At 41.9% G+C, this 20467-nt stretch overlaps 1 protein-coding gene across 1 annotated transcript in view; it reads right to left on the bottom strand.

The window, feature by feature from the left end:
* The window catches only part of LOC139824411 (uncharacterized), a gene marked incomplete at its 3' end in the record, with an annotated part of 79428 nt that overhangs the window by 2682 nt on the left and 56279 nt on the right, over positions 1–20467 (bottom strand). The window lies entirely within an intron of this gene.

Genomic DNA, 20467 nt, shown 5'->3' with positions numbered 1-20467 from the left:
TTTAATAAAAACAAAATATAGAAATAAGTTAAAAATTTAAACAGTCAACGGATCATTATTAGCAACAGAGTGCGTGAAGCGATCACAGCTGTGTTACATTTCAGCCAACAGATAAGATGTTGCAAAAAATAACAGCAAACGTTTTATATCCAAAAAAAGGCAAGAAAACGAGCAAATAGAACAAGAGGACAGCGAAACAGAAATTATTTTTTTAAAGTATTTTAATAAATAATAATTACGGACTTGGTTGGCAGGTGTGACAGAGTGTGCATGCGTGCGTTGTATGTCGAGAATATTAAGTGCGATTTGTTATAAGGAGGAGTGGAAACTCGGCAGTGGTGTGTCCTTTGGGTAGCGGAGAGTGTGTGTGTCGCGTGATAGGGTTAGAGTAGGGCAGAGTGGAGGCGCCACGCGTGGAGAGACGGAATTGGCGGAGAGAGGGGGAGCAGGTTAGGTTTTAGAGCAAGAGAGAGAGACAACAGGCGGAGAGAGATGGAAGGGATCGTGCCGAGCATACACGTCGATAGATGCGACTCGCAGGAAGGAGATAGCGCGGGGCCGAGTGCGGAACCCCAAGCGGCGAGTAGCGAAGGCGCGGGCGCGGCGACGAATGAGAAGCCGAGTGAGGCGGCGGACCAATCACTCGATGTAGATGTAGTAGATAGGGATAGCGTAACGGAAGGTAAGGTGGTGGATGGGAAAGGGAATAGTTTGGAAACCCCGGTTTTTAGATTCTTATCTGCGGAGGGGGTAGGTAAGAGAGGGAGGAGATCAAACAGGGAAATGTTAGACAAGGAGAAGGGTATCCCTAAGGGATACATAGAGAAGTGGCTTGGCCAGGGGGGAGGGGTGATAGACATGACACGAGGAGTTAGAAAGAAAAGAAAGTCAGCATCAGAGGGGGATGGTAGTGACCGAGACGAGACTGACTCCGACTTGGGGTCGGTGTTCGAATTTGAAGGAACATGGATGGACAGAATGAACAGACAAAAAAGCATTATTACAGAGCTGCAGAAAACCCTAGGGGGGGTGCAAGAGGAGGTGGCAAAGCTGAAGAGAGAGAAGGTAAATGAGATTGAGAGACTGGAGAAGAAGATGAAGATGGAAAGAGATGAGTTAAGGGAGGAGATAAAAAGGAAAGAGACAAAGTGGGAAGAGGAGAAAAAGCTGCTATGGGAGAAGATTCTGAAACTGGAGAATGGTGAGACTAGAGAGGTGGAAATGAAGGTGGTGGAGGGGGGTAAAAAGGAAGAAAAATCTCACGCTTGGAGTGAGATAGTGAAGAGAGAAAAGAAGACGAAGACAGGAGTAAAGAAGACAGCTCTGGAAGCCAAAGTGCAGGAGCTAATGGATTGGAAACAGGAGAATCAGGAGCAGAAAAGAAAGAGAAGTTTGAGGATCAGTGGTCTGAAATGGGACAGTAGAAATCCGCTGCAGATAGCAAAAGAGTTTCTCCAGGAGAAGTTTAATCTGGGTCATTTGGTCGAGGACGCTTGGTGGGAAGGAAAGTCAAGAGAAGAGGCAAGACTGGGTGTTTAAGTGAAGGACCTGGCAGCAAAGATGGAGATACTAAGAAGGAAAAAGGAGTTAGGGAAGGAGCCGATTTTCATGGATGAATTGTTATCCAAGGAGGAGGAGGAAATTCAATGGAGACTGAGAGGCATCGCGAGGGTAGTTAAAGGATGGGGGGAGCATACCAATGTCAGATTCAGAGGAGTCTTTTTGGTGGATAGATGGTTCAGTTGGAGACAGATTGAGAGAAAAGAACATGTCTCGCTGTTGGAGCAAACAGAGGAGAAATTTCGGAGTAAGGAAAGAAGAGCAAAAGAAGGGAACGCCTGAAAAGTCGCGGCAGAGACAACGGGATCCGAGAAGCCCGAGCCCCGACAAGGTTAGGGGCAAAATTAAGATAGGTTTCTGGAACGTAGCCGGGCTTAAGGGAAAAGGGGTGGACTTTTGGGAGTTTATAAGACAGCTGGACTTTGTTGGTATGGTGGAGACTTGGATAAGAGAGGATGAGGAGGAAGTTTGGATAAAGAATCTACCTCCTGAGTTCGACTGGCACGTGCAATATGCGGTGAGAGAGCAGAGTAGAGGTAGGGGAAGTGGGGAAATAATTATTGGAAACAGAAAAGGTGTAATGATGACGGAGGAGGTCGACGACGGTAGGAGAGCCTTGGTGAAGTGGAAGGGACGAGGAGGTGGTTACAAGTGGACAATTAGTACGGTCTACGCTAAGAATGGTTCTGAGGAATTTAAGGAAGAAATAGCTAGCCCAGAGCTGCAGCGTCCGGAAGAGCTGATGATAATTGGAGGGGACTTCAACGTCTGGACTGGAGAAGAAGGGGAAGTGTACAGGGATGGGGTAGTAGAAGGAAGAAGGTCTAAGGACAAAAAGGTCAGCAAAGAGGGAGCGTGTTTGTTAGAATTGGTAGAGGAAGGTCGGTTATAGACTATTTGTTAGTTAACACAGAAGAGTGGGACTTGCTAGAGGAATTTGAGGTCAAAAGCAGGATAGAATCAGACCATATGCCTTTGGTGAGTGTATAAACGTCGAAAGAAGGCCTGAAGGGTAAGGGGAGAAAGGAGGAAAGAAGACAGGTAGAGAGGATAATACAGTGCTGGGACGAGGAGAGCACAAGAATCTTCGCTGGAAGAACGGAGGAGATTAGTCTGTCTGAAGGGGGTTTGCTGGAGAAATGGGAGGAACTAAGAGATAAGGTGAGTGAGGCGGTAGTAGAAAAGAAGGTCAGATGGAGAAAAAGGAAACTAGGTTACAAGAAATGGTGGGACAGAGAGTGCACCAGAAAGAAAAGAAAGGCAGAAAGAAAACTAAAGAAATGGAGGATAGGGGGTTGAAGCAAGGAAGCGGTGTTGCAGATGAGAAAGGAGTTAGCGGAGCTCTGTGAGAAGAAGAGAGAAGAGTGGAGTAAAAGGAAAATGGAGGAGTTGAATGGAATTAGGACGGAGTCAGAAGTTTGGAAATATATCAACAAGGAAAGGAAGGTCAGGGACAAGGTGAGTGAAGAGATATCCATGGAGGGTTGGAGGCAGCATTTCATGGGTGTGTTAAAGAGGACAGATGAAAGGATTCTAGGGGAGGAAAGGAGAAGGGTAACGACGAGGAGAACCTCACGGACAAAAAAATTGAAAAACAGATAAGGAGATTAAGGAGAGGGAAAGCGGCGGGACCGGATGGCATAAAAAGTGAGGCCTGGAAGTTCTGCAAGGGACAGGTGAAAGAAAAGCTGAAGGAGGTGATCAAGGGGGTGTGGAGAGGTAAAGGCTGGCCGGATTCGTGGAAGGAGGGTGTAATCATGGGTGTAATCATGAATGCCTTCTTTATTGATTTAAAGGGGGCCTTTGACAGGGTGGACAGGAGTGTGTTATGGAGGGTGATGGACGAGAGAAGGGTAAGGAGAGGACTTACGGAGAGAGTGAAGCAAATTTACCAGGAGACACGTAACAAGGTTAGGGTGGGGGACAGAGAGTCAAGCCCCCTTTGGACGACAAAGGGAGTGAGACAAGGATGTCCTCTGAGCCCGCTGCTGTTCTCCGTCTTTATATCAGATCTGGAGGAGGAGTTGGCCCGGGGGTTGGTAGGAGGCATGAGAATTGGGCAGGGCAGGATTTGGACACTGGCCTATGCGGATGATATTGTTCTGCTGGCCAGAGAGGAGAAGGCGCTAGAGGAAATGATTAAGAGGCTGGAGAAGTAGTTGAGGAAAAGGAAGCTGGAACTGAACGTGGGAAAATCCAAGATCTTGAAATTCAAAAGGAGAGGGGGTGTGGAAAAAGAGAAAGACTGGTTCTGGAAAAGCCAGAGAATTTAAGAGGTGAAGGAGTTTGAATACCTGGGCTTCATACTACAGAGAAATGGAGGTTATACGAAGCATATTAGGGAGAGGGTAAGAAGAGCAACGTCAGTGATGAAGAAGACATGGAGCTTGGAAGAAAGGAAGTTTGCGAATGACTGGGGGAGAAGGATAATGTTGTTCGACAGCTTAGTAGGCAGCGTGTTGGTATATGGGGCAGAAGTGTGGAGTTGGTTAGAGCATGGTAACGTAGAAGGGGTAGAGGCACGGTATCTGAGATGGTCACTGGGCCTGGAGAGAAGCACACCAGGTTATGTGATTCTGGAAAAAACCAAGAGGGACAAGATAAAGATAAGGACGGCCAAGTTGGCGGTGAACTTCGAAGAAAAGGCAAGACAAGGATATGGCCGGAGAAGATGGGTGGTGGAATGTATTAAGGAAAGGGAGGGAAGAGGAACATTGACAAGAGGGAGGTCGGAGAGAGAGGAATACTTAAGTAGGTGTGGAGTACAAGAGGCGGATCTGGAACAATGGAGAGAACGGGGAAGGTGTGTGGCAGAAGTGCTAAGTAGTAAAGATAAAAGACGACAAAGGGAAGAGCAAGAGATACTAATTGAGGCCAGATACAATAAACGATACGGGAGGATCAAGGTGGCTGGGCTCCCAGAATACTTGAGGAGAAAAGGGGAGAGTGGTAGTCATAAAAGGAGGGCGAGGTCTAGATGTGGGAATGAGAAGTTAGGAAACAGGTACTGGCTGCGAGAGGAGAAAAGGAACTGTAACATATGTGGCAGGGAAGAGGGTACTCTAGAACATCTGATGGAACGATGCGCATGGAAAAGTACTAGCCGAGTAGTGTTGGACGATATAATAGGCAAGAAGGAGACAGAAGAAGGTCACAAATGGCTTAAGGAGTGGAAGGATAAAAGGAAAGAGGAGAGTAGGAACAGAAGGGTTGCTCAGAGTCAGATAAGACAGGGGGTTAGGTTAGGTCGGAGGAGTGTGAGTGTATGTGTGAAGGGGTCCCACGTAGGTAAGTCCAACCAAGTCCCCGCGAAGGGGTGGGAGGGTTCAGCATATGAAGGGTCGCCTACGGCCAGGTCAGGTAGAGTAAGAGAAACGTTGTAAAGGGTTGGGTACGTCCCTAAAAAACGCCATTTTGTAATTTCTCGGAATCAAAATAAATATTACTACTACTAATAAATAATAATTACAAATATATGCATATATAATTATAAATATATCGCAGAAATGTGAAAATTAATGTTTGTTTAAAGTTCTTTTGTTTACAATATATAATTTGTATAACTTTTTATTAAAGAATTTATTTAAAAATCAATGGGATTGCACCGATGTTCTGATATATACTGCCTCCTATCCCCCAATACTGAATGTCTATAGTATATGCAACGTGTGCATGAATTATAGATTTTCAGTACGACTATTTGTACTACTATTTGTCATGTTGGTACGACATAAGTACTACTATTATAGATTTTCAGTACGACTATTTGTACTACTATTTTATCATGTTGGTACGACATAAATACTACTATTTTTTTGGATTAGTACTACATTTTTTTTCTGGAACTGGGAAGGCCATGCGTAAACAAAGCCAGTGTTTGGTCCAAGATTGGAGATCCAACGCTGGTAGGTTGATTTTCAACCATTGTATGGACCACCATTGACTAACCAATCTTGGCATATTTAATTGATGCCAATACTTGGCTTGAGATTAAAAGCCCAATACTGGCACATCAATTTTCTAGTTATTATTTGGATCAGGTTAACTAATTTTGGATGACTGTTAACTAATTTACCTTAGTCTATCTTTCTGATACCAATATTTAGCCCAAGATTGGAAGGCTGACATTTGGTCTGTTCTTTTTCGCTACACTTCTAAATTAGTGCAATAAGATGGAATAATAAAAAATATATTTGTTTTATTCTAATTTATTGCTTTAGTGCAGAAGGGCACCAAAACTTTGGCCTACTGAGCTGAAGCTAAATGCGAGGTGAAGAATTAATATAGTGTATGATCAATGTGTATAGATCAATAATATATATACGCAAAAATATATCAAATTTGTCATGTCGTTGAAACACTGATGGTTGGACTACGTTGAAACCTATCTTGGCAAGTTGGATATAAGCCAAAATTGGCCTGCGATTGATAAACTAATCCTCAATTTACAGATCTAAAGCCATTTGGATTAAGCTCGATCAATTAATCTTTATCTGTAAGATCGGTTCTACAATCAGTCGTATGTCGGAATCGGATGTCGGAACTTAGCCGATGGTCCAATGAGAAAAATTCGTTTGCAAAAAAAAAAATTCTCCCATTGGTCTATCGGTTACGTTCCGACATCCGACTGCAACATACAACTGATTGTAAACCAGGCCTTACAATATCATAATCTAAAAGTAATGACGTAGAGTATATTTTCACTCCGTAAGTATTTTTATGAACAAAACACTATTCAAAGTGTTGCAATTGTTAAGTTGATTTGAATATTTTTATTTTATTTTTTTATTGTTTAAAAACATTTGTTTTCTCTTCAGACTATTCAGTAAGTGCCAAAACGCGGCGTGTACAATTTTCATTACACATGGCATCGAAAAAAACTTATATAGGCAAAAGAAATATCGTCGATTGAAAAAAGAATTTGTTCAAGCAAAGGAAAAATATTCGAATAAAACAAATAAGATTTCTGCTCATTACGAGGATCAGCCTGGTTCAAGTGGCATACTGAACACTAAAAGTCGTACGAGTGATGAGAGTTCTTCTGACCATGAAAGTTTAATACCTGCATCAATATATTTGTGGAAAAAAATGTCTGGATTATCTGACAGTTTCAAACATTATTTGAGTATTTCTAGTACAGACAGTAATAATACTGGCCAAAATTTATTGAATAATGCTATGATTGAAGATGTTTTCACTAATGATCAGAATATTCAACCTAATATTGAACTAAAAGCAAAATTAACCAATTGGACTCTAAGTACTTTACGTCTTAACGTAGTTTCCGAGCTATTATTGATATTGAGAGAAGAAGGTTACAATCTTCCAAAAACAGCTCAGACTTTACTTGGTACTCAACATCGTCGAAAATTACAAGTTATGCAAAGTGCTAAAGATAGCAGTGGTGAATTCATTAATTTGGGAATTATAAATGGCCCTCAAAAAATTATTTCTCCTAAAGTGTATACTGAAGATAAAATATCAATTTTAATTTACATCGATGGAATGCAAATTTATAAAAGCTCCAAAATTGTTGTTTGGCCTATTGTCATAAAATTGTATCATGAAAATTATATTTCACATCCTTTCGTTGTCGGAATCTTCTGCGGTGATTCCAAGCCTCATTGTGTACAGGAATCTTTAAATGATTTTATTACTGAAGCCAACGATTTAATTCAATGTGGAGTGGTATTAAAAAATAAATGGTATTCATTTGAAATATTAGGAATTGTAGCAGATTCTCCAGCAAGAGCTTTTCTTAAGTGTTGTAAAGCACCTGGAGCTTATTATGCCTGCGAGAGATGTGAAACTTCAGGTATTTCTGTCGGAGAAAGTCGAAAACAGGTACGTGTTTATCCAGACATGAACTGCACTAAACGCACGAAACTTTCATTTGAAACACGTAAACAGCCAGAACATCATCATGTGGATGCAACTCCATTGCTGGAAATATACAATTTTGATCCTGTTAAAATGATGATCCTTGATGGCATGCACCTTTTTTATTGTTGCATAATGAAATGGCTTTTAGAGAAATGGATTCTGTTAGGAAGTCCACACCGTCTAAAGGCAGCTAGCATCAAACGTATGCAAGAGTTATTAACAGCAGTGACACCTGACGTTCCGATTAAATTCCGATGTAAAAAATTTGATATTTACTCAGTGTCAAATTGGAAGGCGATTTTTTCTTCATTATTGTAAGCCTGTGATTTTTAGAAATATTTTGCCGCAGAACTACTACCAGCACTTTTTTTTGCTATACACTGCTTGTCGTATTCTCAACAATAAAGACTTAATTATCACAGATGTTGATCTTGCACAAGAATTCTTGAGAAGGAGATTTTATCTTTTACCTTCTGTCTATGAAGAAAAATCGCAAGTTTTGAGTATGCATTCACGTATCAGACGATGTTAGATACTTTAAAGTTCCTGTGAGTGAGATATCAGTTCTTAGGGAGAGAATTACATCGGGATTTAAAAAAAAATTAATTAAATCACCCTTAAAACCTTTAACACAAATAGTGAATAGGTTGGCTGAATTAGAGAAAAGTGATTCAGTTAAAGTGTAACGTCGAGCTGTTGTTCGAGACCTTGTAATAGATGAATTATCTGGAATTGTTCAATACCATCAGCAAGAATTTGCAGTTGTGTCACGTGTGACTTTATATGGAGTCATTTTAAAACCATCTCATCCCAATAACACTGTACAGTTGAAGAATGGAAATATTTTTTCAATAACTCGTATTCTGATTGATAAAAAAAGAGGAGTAAAGAGCTAGAAAATATCTTATATAACAGGTTATGAAGAGTTTTCAAGTCAAAGTTTTTTCACCATTCCGACACCATCGGAAAATATTGGGCTTAATAAAATAAATAAATTTTCAAAGAGAGAAGTTATTATTCTTGCCTCAAATATAAAGTACAAATGTGTCCTTCTAAACAAAATTGATGACATTTGTAACGATGCGCCCCAAAACGCATCATTCCCGGCGAGCATCAGCCGGATACCGCCCGGCCGAACACCCGCCGGGCGAGACAAGGCACGATGTGCCCTTTTTTAAACTGTTCATCTCGCGTATTAGTCCGCAAACGGACTTAGCGCGGCAACCGACTCGGAGCGCCGAGCGGTGCCGAAAACGGCCGAGAGCCACCGAACGCAATCGCGGCGTCGGGGCGCCGTACTTCCCGAACGCTCCGCCACTCCATCCCGGCGCGCGCGTGCCGTCGCGTATACCCCCGCCACGCCGACACGCCACCGCGGGCGTATATAAACCGAGCAATGTTGCTAAGTTTTAGATTCCGCCGTGAGCCAGCAAACCGATCCGACCGATTCCCCGCTGCTTACGGATCCCGAAATCCCACAGTCGAACAACCAGGAGGTAGAGAGTGTTTTCTGCCTCTGCCAAGTGAAGCATCTAGACGGTTGACTCGAACTTCCATCCATGCACCTGTGACACCGGAGTGAACCAGGGTAAGAGAGTCCTTCTCTTACTCGCCAAGGGTCTTGGCCACCCGGTGCCGCCTTCCGCCTACACGATTCGATGCGCCAGGAGATAGAGAGTACTTCTCTATCTCCGCTAAGAGTCTTAGCCGCTCGATATCGCGTCTAATCACGCTCCAGCGCCGCGCGCGCTTACCGCCAACGCTATCCAAGCTTACGATACCGCGTCGTCCACACAGTGGTCGTACACCGCGCCTCAGTGAGCCCGCGCGCCCGCCGATCCGCGAACGTCGCGATCTCTCTACCTATCACCGCCACCGTAACCACGTCCGCGATCTACTATATATATCCGTTTCCTCCGCGATCTCTGTATATCACCGCCGTCGTAGGCACGTCCGCGATCTACTGTATATATCCGTTCCCTCCGCGATCTCTGTATATCACCGCCGTCGTAATCACGTCCGCGATCTATTGTACCGTCTCCGCGATTACCTCGATGTATTCACGTTAACTGAATAAAATCCTATTTCGATTTATTGTATTTTAACCGAGTCTTGTGTCTTCCTCCGCGCCTACTCCGAGCCCTGACCCACCGCGAGCTAGATCCGCGCTTCGGAAGCTAGGTTATTTTACATTCAATGTGCAATTTCTTTATTACATGCTTATCATTTACACAATTAACAAGTGTGGATAGATGTGCTAATAAACAAAAAAAGGGAATAGAAAGAGTGACTGAAATTGATGACCCAGTGGGCGCATCTGGATGTATCCAAATGTCTCATGATCTAGCCGCTTTGCCACGCGTTTCATTATCACCGCCATATTCAACGCCGGTTGATCGCCAGTCTGTTAGAACACGCAAATACGCAACTGGGAATTTAAACTTTTCATCATCATTTCGAGGTAATTAATGTGATGAGCGATATTTCGCGGGCTTCGTTGCGGATTTGGGTCTCCCGCTGAATTCTACGAGATGTCGGCGCCACCGGTACGCGGTAACCAATGAGAGCTCGTACGCCCGAAAGAGACGAGCCGCCGAACACGCCGAGCCGGGTACACGCCGTACATGTTGCTCACGTGTTGCCACGTCTACAGAACGTTTGTTGTCGCATAACGACGAGCACGCAGTTTCAACGATCTGCGAATGAAGAAGATTATACATTGAGGTTCGTATAAACAGATTTATTTTCACAGTCCCGTAACAAGGTAAATTGCTTACATTAAATTATTTAGTTTTACAAAATTATATTTTGTATATTCAAATTACATTTTTATGTATATTTAAATTACATTTGTTTTGTGGGAGAAAGAGTGAAATTTGTTACTGTTCGTCTTTGATGTATTTTACGATGATAACTTCTAACAGTTTTTACTTCTTTTTTTTAATATAAATTATTTTTACATGAATTTTTGTGTTCTATAAATATTAATTTCTTTTTTAATTTTTTAGACGTAAATAAATTAAGGATGACATCTGACAATTTAAATTTTAAGCATTTATTTGTAATTTTGTAATTTAGAAAACCGAAAAGAGCTACGGAAATACCCATTGACCTTGTACCTGGAACATGGGTATTTCGCTCAGGAGTTAATGAGCCATGGTTTTCAAAATACTCTCCTAAAGAGGATTGGGGTTTAGTAAAAGAGTGGACTAAAATGTTAAAAACTCCTGAAGCACACTGGGGCTCATATAAAGCTATAATTCTTGGTCATGCTGGTAAAAATAAATACAAATTGCTGCATGTAATAATCGATAATGCAGAGATGTAAACTAAGTTGAGATATAGGTTTGTTCACTTATTTTTTATTTTAATTTTTTCATGTAATTATTAGATGACTGGGAAAAAGCAGAGACGCTTGGAAAGAGCTTACACACGCAGGAATATTATGAATTCAGATATAGAGTATAAAAAAATCCAGTTAAACCCACTGTACTTACAAGGGAACGGTCGGAAGGGTCCCTACCCGATTTGGATGCGCTTTGGATATGTTGTTGAGCATCAAAAAATATTAGACTCGTATTTTTGTTCTGCGTATCTCGACGTTTATTGGTTGAAAATATCCCTAAAAAATAACGACCGATTTGGATGCCCTTTGGATATGTTGTTGAGCATCAAAAAACATTAGACACGTGTTTTTTTTTAGTTGCGTATCTCGACGTTTATTGGTTGAAAAAATCCCTAAAAAATAACGACCGATTTGGATGCCCTTTGGATATGTTGTTGAGCATCAAAAAACATTAGACACGTGTTTTTTTTAGCTGCGTATCTCGACGTTTAGGGGTTGAAACAACCCCTTGAAAATAACGGATTTTATAGTTTTTAGCGAATATTTTCGAAAATATAAGGCGTAACGACAAAACATTTGTACGAAATGTTTATGGCTTTTTGTGCTCTTTACAATGGCGTAATCAAATTTTTAAAATTTGTCACATTTTTTAATTTAACCCCACCCCCACCTATTATTTTTGCCAAATATAACAATTTTTCCAACGCAAATTTAAGAGCGTCAAATGCCAAATACATCTATGTGTATTTTATTATACCATTATTAGATTTTTGGCAAGACGAGATGATATGTGGTATAGGCGTCGCGCTGTAGGTAGGTGTTGCGTTATTTCTGTTCAGTTGCGCCGTACGCTTAAAAATTTCCATTTCAACTCCGGGATGACCGAAAGCGCTGATGCAAAGGCTAGCGCAAGGCACTGACAGCGCTATTTCGAGAGTCCTAGACTAGCAACGGAATGTCGACTCCGACATTATAAATACCGCCGAATTGTAAGATCGGGCGGGCAGTCGCAAATCATAATCTGAACGAACAGGTGCGTCACATTAACCACTACAATAATATACTATCCCGGTTACGGCACAACAAAATCAACAACCAAATTCACGCATTTGAATATCATTTGCTTGTGTCATAATTCCGAAAAGCAAGCATTTCAGATCATAAGTCTGAAGTGTAAAGAACTGTGTTGTAGACTCGTGTGAAGTTTGCCACCCGAGCCAAAGGCGAGAGCGGCAAATCACACGAGTCTGAAAAACGCTGCTTTCTCTCCTTGGTGCACAATATACTATAGTAGGTGCTTACAACGTGACATTTTATGAACAAAAAAGATTATATAGTCACTGGCAAAGAATTGAGTAAGAGCTGAATAAAAATTATATTCAATATTCAATATCAAAGAAAAAAGTAACAAGCGTAAGAAACCAATAAAAGTTAACAATAAAAATGCACTTACATGTTCACAAAACGACAGCGTACAACACAGTTCTTTACACTTCAGACTTATGATCTGAAATGCTTGCTTTTCGGAATTATGACACAAGCAAATGATATTCAAATGCGTGAATTTGGTTGTTGATTTTGTTGTGCCGTAACCGGGATAGTATATTATTGTAGTGGTTAATGTGACGCACCTGTTCGTTCAGATTATGATTTGCGACTGCCCGCCCGATCTTACAATTCGGCGGTATTTATAATGTCGGAGTCGACATTCCGTTGCTAGTCTAGGACTCTCGAAATAGCGCTGTCAGTGCCTTGCGCTAGCCTTTGCATCAGCGCTTTCGGTCATCCCGGAGTTGAAATGGAAATTTTTAAGCGTACGGCGCAACTGAACAGAAATAACGCAACACCTACCTACAGCGCGACGCCTATACCACATATCATCTCGTCTTGCCAAAAATCTAATAATGGTATAATAAAAATACACATAGATGTATTTGGCATTTGACGCTCTTAAATTTGCGTTGGAAAAATTGTTATATTTGGCAAAAATAATAGGTGGGGGTGGGGTTAAATTAAAAAATGTGACAAATTTTAAAAATTTGATTACGCCATTGTAAAGAGCACAAAAAGCCATAAACATTTCGTACAAATGTTTTGTCGTTACGCCTTATATTTTCGAAAATATTCGCTAAAAACTATAAAATCCGTTATTTTCAAGGGGTTGTTTCAACCCCTAAACGTCGAGATACGCAGCTAAAAAAAAACACGTGTCTAATGTTTTTTGATGCTCAACAACATATCCAAAGGGCATCCAAATCGGTCGTTATTTTTTAGGGATTTTTTCAACCAATAAACGTCGAGATACGCAACTAAAAAAAAACACGTGTCTAATGTTTTTTGATGCTCAACAACATATCCAAAGGGCATCCAAATCGGTCGTTATTTTTTAGGAAAAGTTAAGTGTATTTTTCCATAAGGGTGGGTACATTAACAAACGAAGAGTTTGCGATTTTTCTGCAACAGATACAGATATCTGTCGCAAAACATCGCGCAACTGCAAAGCAATTTTTCGCGATTACTTCTCGTTTTGATGGCAAAAAAACGTCCGATGTAGAAGCTTTCATTGTAACATGCAATTGTTACATACAAAGACTGCATGAATATAACTGACGAAAAAGTGTTGTAATGCGGAAGCCGAATTGGCCTCCTTGCGACACCGAGCTGCCAGCGCACGAGTTCCGGCTATTGCCAAATACACCTTAGGTGGCATTCCGGGCTTCACCAGGTCGCCAGGCTACTGATCTGAGCCCGGAAGCAAAAGCGCTGAGTCGACAACGAGGAAGCGACTCCGCGCGATAAAAGGCCCGCCCTTCCGATAAATGGCGGGCAGTCCAGATTTCGAGTACGTACCGCGTTAGTCCATTATTATTACGTATTATACACATTGTTACACCCGCAAGTCAGAGTAGTGAAACTAAGGCCATTTCGTGTATTACATCGAATATCTACTTTATTAAAAACCACTGCTACACGAATCTCGCAAGTGTTGTTCTTTCTTCCACCCGGCGGATCCTACAAACCCGATGCCGGCCCTGAGAACGACCTCACGGTGCGGTACGACAACAAACTGGTGGCTGCCAACCGGACATAAGGACATCCTGCCAGATTTACGCCTGCAAAAAGGAACGGATCAGTAAGCGGCGGTAAACTATCCCGGAGAGGAATAGCCAGCCAGATCCCGAAGGAGTGAAACGACGGTAGCAGCCGCCGAGTGTTATCAGCGACACCGGAGAAGGCTCCGACTTACCGCACGGACTCGCCAGCCCAACCAGCGAAGCAGCGACGCAGGGACGCAGCGAAGCAGCGACAAAACCAAGCAGCGGAGCGGCCTTGCAGGACAACGACTCCGCAGAAAGCAGACACGATGCGCTACGCGGCAATACTGTAAGTCCAAACCAATTTGTAAGCCGATAACGGCACGCGCCGAGAATAAAATTAGCGAGGGTCCCCCTCGATCGCGAACGCCGAATTCAGAACGCGAGTGCCGATAAATGTCGGACGGTGAAACCCGAGATCGCGCGAGCTTAACCCGTCGTGGCTACATAGAGCCGAGAGCGTGCCAGGGCGAAGAACCCCGAAAGTCAGCCCGATAGGCCCGGTTCGCACTGTCGAAGAAGCCGTTCGCGACATCGCGGAAAGCGTACGGCGCAGCCTAGATTATATGGACACCGACTCGCCGGTGCTCAAACTTTATCCCAACATAGTATTAGAGCGCGAATTTGCGTTCCTAGACGCAAGTCTCTGCGACGCGAACGACGGTCCACGAGATAACGCGGATAACGTTAGCAGTGACGAAAACAGTGACGATCACGACCGTGACGCACGCAGATTGCCCCCGACCAAAGGTGACGCCCGATCGGACACCTCGGTTGACACTCAGAGCGAGAACTTTGGGAGAGGAAAATTCTCCCCGATCTCTTACGACAACGACGTATTCGATCTGACAAAAGAGGATTATACCCCTTAGGCCAACAAAATGAGCCAGCAACGAGCTGCCCCGGCCATAGCGCCACGCGAAGATATAACGCCCGAGCAAGTGAACGCAGAGATTAGCCGTCTGAGGTCGGAAGCCCAGCGGACGTCCGCGCCGAGCCCCAAAGCCGCCTAGAGCATGCCCAGGAGCGCGAGACACCATGCTCGACAACATCCTGAATGCGATACGTGACGTACAGGAGCGCGTGAACCGAATAGAGGCCGCAAACTTTGAACGCTCCGACGAACTCCTGCACGCGATACGCGACCTGCAGGATTGCACGAGCCGAGTTGAGGCCGCAACTTTAGATCGGTCCGACGATAAAATTCGACGCGTGACTAGCCACGGTCCCCTCGAAGTTACATACGGGCAAACGCATAGCGACGTCCGTAATCAACCGGGACTACACGACGGGTTCCTCAGCTTGAAGGAAGCCCAAAACATGATTCCCGAGATAAACGGAGAATCCCGAGAGCGCGTCCGCGAATTTATAAGCGCGAGTACATACCCGATGAAAAATATTTAGCCCGCAGACGAAGCAATGCTTTTGGAGGCCATATTGTGTACGAAATTTAAAGGAAAGGCCATGACAGACTTCGACACGCGCGATAATCGCGATTTCGAGCAGTTAAAGCGCGAGCTAGAAACGGAATATCTTGGAAAGCGCGGCATGACCCACCTGCAGTTAGAATTTAACTCCCTGAAACAAAAACCGGGAGAAAGCGCGCAGAAATTCGGGCGTCGAGTCGAGAAACTAGCGAGAGAACTGTACGAGGCCATGGAGGAAGGCCAAGGGCACTCGCAAGAACAGCAGAAAGCAATTCTCGACAGCATTAAGATGCAAGCACTGCACAATTTCCAGATAGGACTGCACGAAAATATCAAGATGCTCGTCTGAGCGCAAAGATATCAAAGCCTACAGGAGGCAATAACCGGCGCCAGCGCGCAGGAAAAGGTGAGAGGCCCCTCCCCGCGGAACGGACAACCGCCAAACAAACATAGATTCAACACAGAAAAAGCGCGAAATTCAGGAAGCGCGGCAATACGATGCCACAACTGTGGAAAGACCGGTTATTACGGGCGAGATTGCCGTATGAGCCGGCAAGCAAATAAATTCGCGCTGCCGAGAGCGGACAAGCCCTGCGGCATAAACACAATCGAGTGCACCTACTGCAAGAAGGCAGGGCACAAGCGAGACGAGTGTTGGTCGCTAAACGGACGACCTAAATCCGTGCGACCGCGCCAACTGAAAACAGACGCCACGAAACAGGCTTCCGTAAGCACGGTGAGAAAAAATAAGTCACGAGAAACAAGCGATAAATCTTCAACCGGCAGTAACAGCAAAGAAGAAGAGCGGCCCAGAAAGAATAAGGCACGCGCCGCCGAGGAGTATCGAGTGACGCAGATAACGGGGAAACATAAAGTAGGCCCGTTGGACATGATAACTCTGCCCATTCAAGAAGCGGAGAGAGGAAAAATAGATCTACTACTAGACTCAGGCGCGACCCTGACGTTAATTAAAGTAGGTAATCTAAAAGGAAAAACAATGGTGCGGGAAGAAAAATTAACACTGATAGGCGTAACCGGACACCAGATCCACACGCTCGGAAAGATAAAGGCAACAGTGGATCTCGAGAGCAAAAAGATACGCCACACAAAGTATGTGGTAAAAGACGACTTCCCGATCGAGTACGAAGGGATACTCGAAAACGACTTCCTGATGAAGCACAAGGCAGACATATCAAACACGTCGAAGCAATTAAAGATAGGTAAAGCCACATTTAAACTTCGACCGTATCGGAAGGTGACTTTACCGCCCCGCAGTGAAACCATCGTAGAAGCAGTAACCGACCATAACAGAGTCGGTATCGTAAAAAGCGGCGAGCTGGCGCCAGGAGTATTCATTGGCCATTGTCTGGTGAAACCCGTCGAATTCAAATGTCCGATAAGTATACTAAACGTGACGGACAAGCCGGTCGAGATACTCACACCACATGTAACATTAGAAGACATGCCGGTGAATGACTCCGCCGACGTTCTCACGTTACACGCGACCGAGGAACGCGAGCCCATTACCGCGCGACACGAGAAATTACGCGAGCAACCACAACTCGATCATTTAAATAATGAAGAGCGCGAAGCGGTAGAACAAATCTGCGACGATTACTGCGATGTATTCTATTTAGACGGCGACAAACTGAGCGCGACTACGGCAATAGAACAAGAAATAAATACGCGATCCGATAGGGTGCCGGTGAACGTGAAACCATATCGGTTACTGAAAAAGTATAAGGCCGAAGTAAAGAAACAGATACAGAAAATGCTAGACGACGGAATAATCCGCCCTAGCACTAGCCAGTGGAACGCGCCCATAATAGTCGTTCCTAAAAAACCTGACGCGTCCGGTAAAATAAGATTTCGAGTCGTGATAGATTTTCGAAAGGTAAACAGCTTAACTATGGGAGATTTTTTCCCCATGCCGAATATCACCGACATACTCGACCAATTAGGCAACGCGAAATACTTTACGGTGTTAGATCTAGCATCGGGATACCATCAAATCCCGATGCACGAGAACCACAAGAGTAAGACGGCATTCTCCACCCCGGACGGACATTTCGAGTTTAACCGAATGCCGTTCGGATTAAAAAACGCGCCAGCAGCATTTTAACGGCTAATGTACGCAGTACTAGTCGGATTATTAGGCTTGAAATGCAGACATCATAACTGTTGTGAGACAAATGTTAAAAGTTATCGTATAAGAGTTAATATTTTCAATTAAAAAATTTTGATTACAAATAACCATTATGAATGATTAAAATTGTATTTTGGTTACGAATAACAATTATCAATGACGGCAATTAAATTTTGATTATCAGTAACCAATATAAACGACCGAAATTTAATTTTGGTTATCAGTAACCATTATCGATGACCTGAATATTATTTTGGTTACCGATAACCATAATCGACAGCAAAAAATTTTTTTGTTACCGATAACCAATATCGACGGCAAAAAATTCTTTCTGGTTACATTCAAATTTCCAATTGTTATTAACATTACTAATAATTAGTATTCATTGACAACATAAAGAAAATTAATTATAAAACTTATACATTTTATTTTAAGCAAACAAACGGGATGAAAATATATAAAACAAAGAATAGAAAAGAAATATTAGTACAATATTTCTATTAACACTTGTATATATTATACATATATTAATATTTAATATTGAAATTCTGCATTTAATTTTACAAACATAAGTTTTTGCAAATTTTGTGCAGATAATTTGCATCGTCTGTCGTCTAGCATCACTTTAAGAGTTGAAAATACTCTTTCTACGCTAACTTGCGTGGCAGGTACCGCATGAACAATTGTAGCTAATTTTGCTACATGTGGTATCGCATACTTTTTCTCCTTCCAGTAGATCATTAATTTGGTGTCGATGCCGATACGCTTTTTCTTGTAATTTTCGATTTCATTGTACACCGATTGGAGTTCACGAGAATTATCTTCTGATTCATCATTGGAAGAAGAGTTTTCTTCCATTTCTCTTATTGATTCTTCTAAGAGAGATAAAGAAGTACTACTTGTGCTTGGAATTGCTATATTATCAGTACAAGTAGCATCCACCTTTATTTCGTTAAGTGCCCTCTCACCCTAAAAATTGAATGTATTAATGAGAAAATTACATTATTTAACAAAATTAAATGACAACGATGTATGTACATACCTGTTTTAACAAAATCATTTGGTCAACGACCTTCTTCAAATATCTCTTTGTTTTTGTTTTTTGTTCTGCAGACTTAAACGTTTGTTATCGTCAGAACAAAAAACAAAAACAAAGAGATATTTGAAGAAGGTCGCTGACCAAATGATTTCGTTAAAACAGGTATGTACATACATCGTTGTCATTTAATTCTGTTAAATAATATAATTTTCTCATTAATACATTCAATTTTTAGGGTGAGAGGGCACTTAACGAAATAAAGGTGGATGCTACTTGTACTGATAATATAGCAATTCCAAGCACAAGTAGTACTTCTTTTTCTCTCTTAGAAGAATCAATAAGAGAAATGGAAGAAGACTCTTCTTCCAATGATGAATCAGAAGATAATTCTCGTGAACTCCAATCGGTGTACAATGAAATCGAAAATTACAAGGAAAAGCGTATCGGCATCGACACCGAATTAATGATCTACTGGAAGGAGAAAAAGTATGCGATACCACATATAGCAAAATTAGCTACAATTGTTCATGCGGTACCTGCCACGCAAATTAGCGTAGAAAGAGCATTTTCAGCTCTTAAAGTGATGCTAGACGACAAACGATGCAAATTATCTGCACAAAATTTGCAAAAACTTATGTTTGTAAAATTAAATGCAGAATTTCAAAATTAAATATTAATATATGTATAATATATACAAGTGTTAATAGAAATATTGTACTAATATTTCTTTTCTATTCTTTGTTTCATATATTTTCATCCCGTTTGTTTGCTTAAAATAAAATGTATAATTTTTTTAATTAAATTTCTTTATGTTGTCAATGAATACTAATTATTAGTAATGTTAATAACAATTGAAAATTTGAATGTAACCGGAAACGCTTTTTCGCTGTCGATTATGGTTATCGGTAACCAAAATAAAATTCAGGTCATCGATAATGGTTACTGATAACCAAAATTAAATTTCGGTCATTTATATTGGTTACTGATAACCAAAATTTAATTGCCGTCATCGATAATTGTTATTCGTAACCAAAATACAATTTTAATCATTCATAATGGTTATTCGTAGTCAGAACAATTAAAAATTAACATTTTTTTACATTTTATTTTTTGAGAAATTTCTTTGAAATTTAATTATAACTTGCTTCCATTTAAATAAAAATTAATTTTTACTCAATGACTTTTTTACAAAAAATTTTTAAAATAACTGTTATTTTCGACCTCTGTTGAAATGCTTTGTATATATCGATGACATCGTGATCTACGAGCATCTTTAAAGGAGCACCTCACACGCTTAATCGCGGTGCTAATCAGACTCCGAAAATTTAACCTCAGGCTACAGCCGAATAAATGCGCATTTCTGCGAAAACAAATCGCCTATCTAGGGCATGTGATTTCCGAAGGAGGAATATCACCGGACCCGTCCAAACTACAAGCGGTAAGAGAATTTCCGACCCCCAGAAAAGTGAAAGATATTCAATCTTTCATCGGGCTAGCCGGTTACTACCGCAAATTTATAGAACATTTTTCGAAGATAGCAAAGCCCTTGACACGGCTCACGAAGAAAGGCGAAAAGTTTACTTGGTCAATAGACCATACGCGCTAAGCCGAAACCTGATAGCGGAGGCATCAGCGATAAATGTAACGCAGCAAGAAGATGACTCCCCGAGAGAATATTTGGAAGAAGAAAAGCAGCAAATACTTTACGAATATCACGACTCACCTACAGGAAGACACCAAGGAGTCACGCGTACATTGAACCGGATCCGGTTACAGTACAACTGGAGTGGATTAACAAAAGATATAGAAGCATACATAAGCAATTGCGAGCACTGCCAGAAAAATAAACTGATGAGCAGAAAAACGAAAATGCCAATGATTATCACCGATACACCCGAGCGACCATTCGAGAAATGCGCGCTCGATATCGTAGACCCATTGACTATCACAAATAGTGGAAATAAATATATC

The sequence above is a fragment of the Temnothorax longispinosus genome, unplaced genomic scaffold, assembly GCF_030848805.1.
Source record: "Temnothorax longispinosus isolate EJ_2023e unplaced genomic scaffold, Tlon_JGU_v1 HiC_scaffold_36, whole genome shotgun sequence".
NCBI classification, from domain to species: domain Eukaryota; kingdom Metazoa; phylum Arthropoda; class Insecta; order Hymenoptera; family Formicidae; genus Temnothorax; species Temnothorax longispinosus.
The sequence above is the reverse complement of the archived record's forward strand: the minus strand, read 5'-3'. Positions and strand labels throughout refer to the sequence as shown.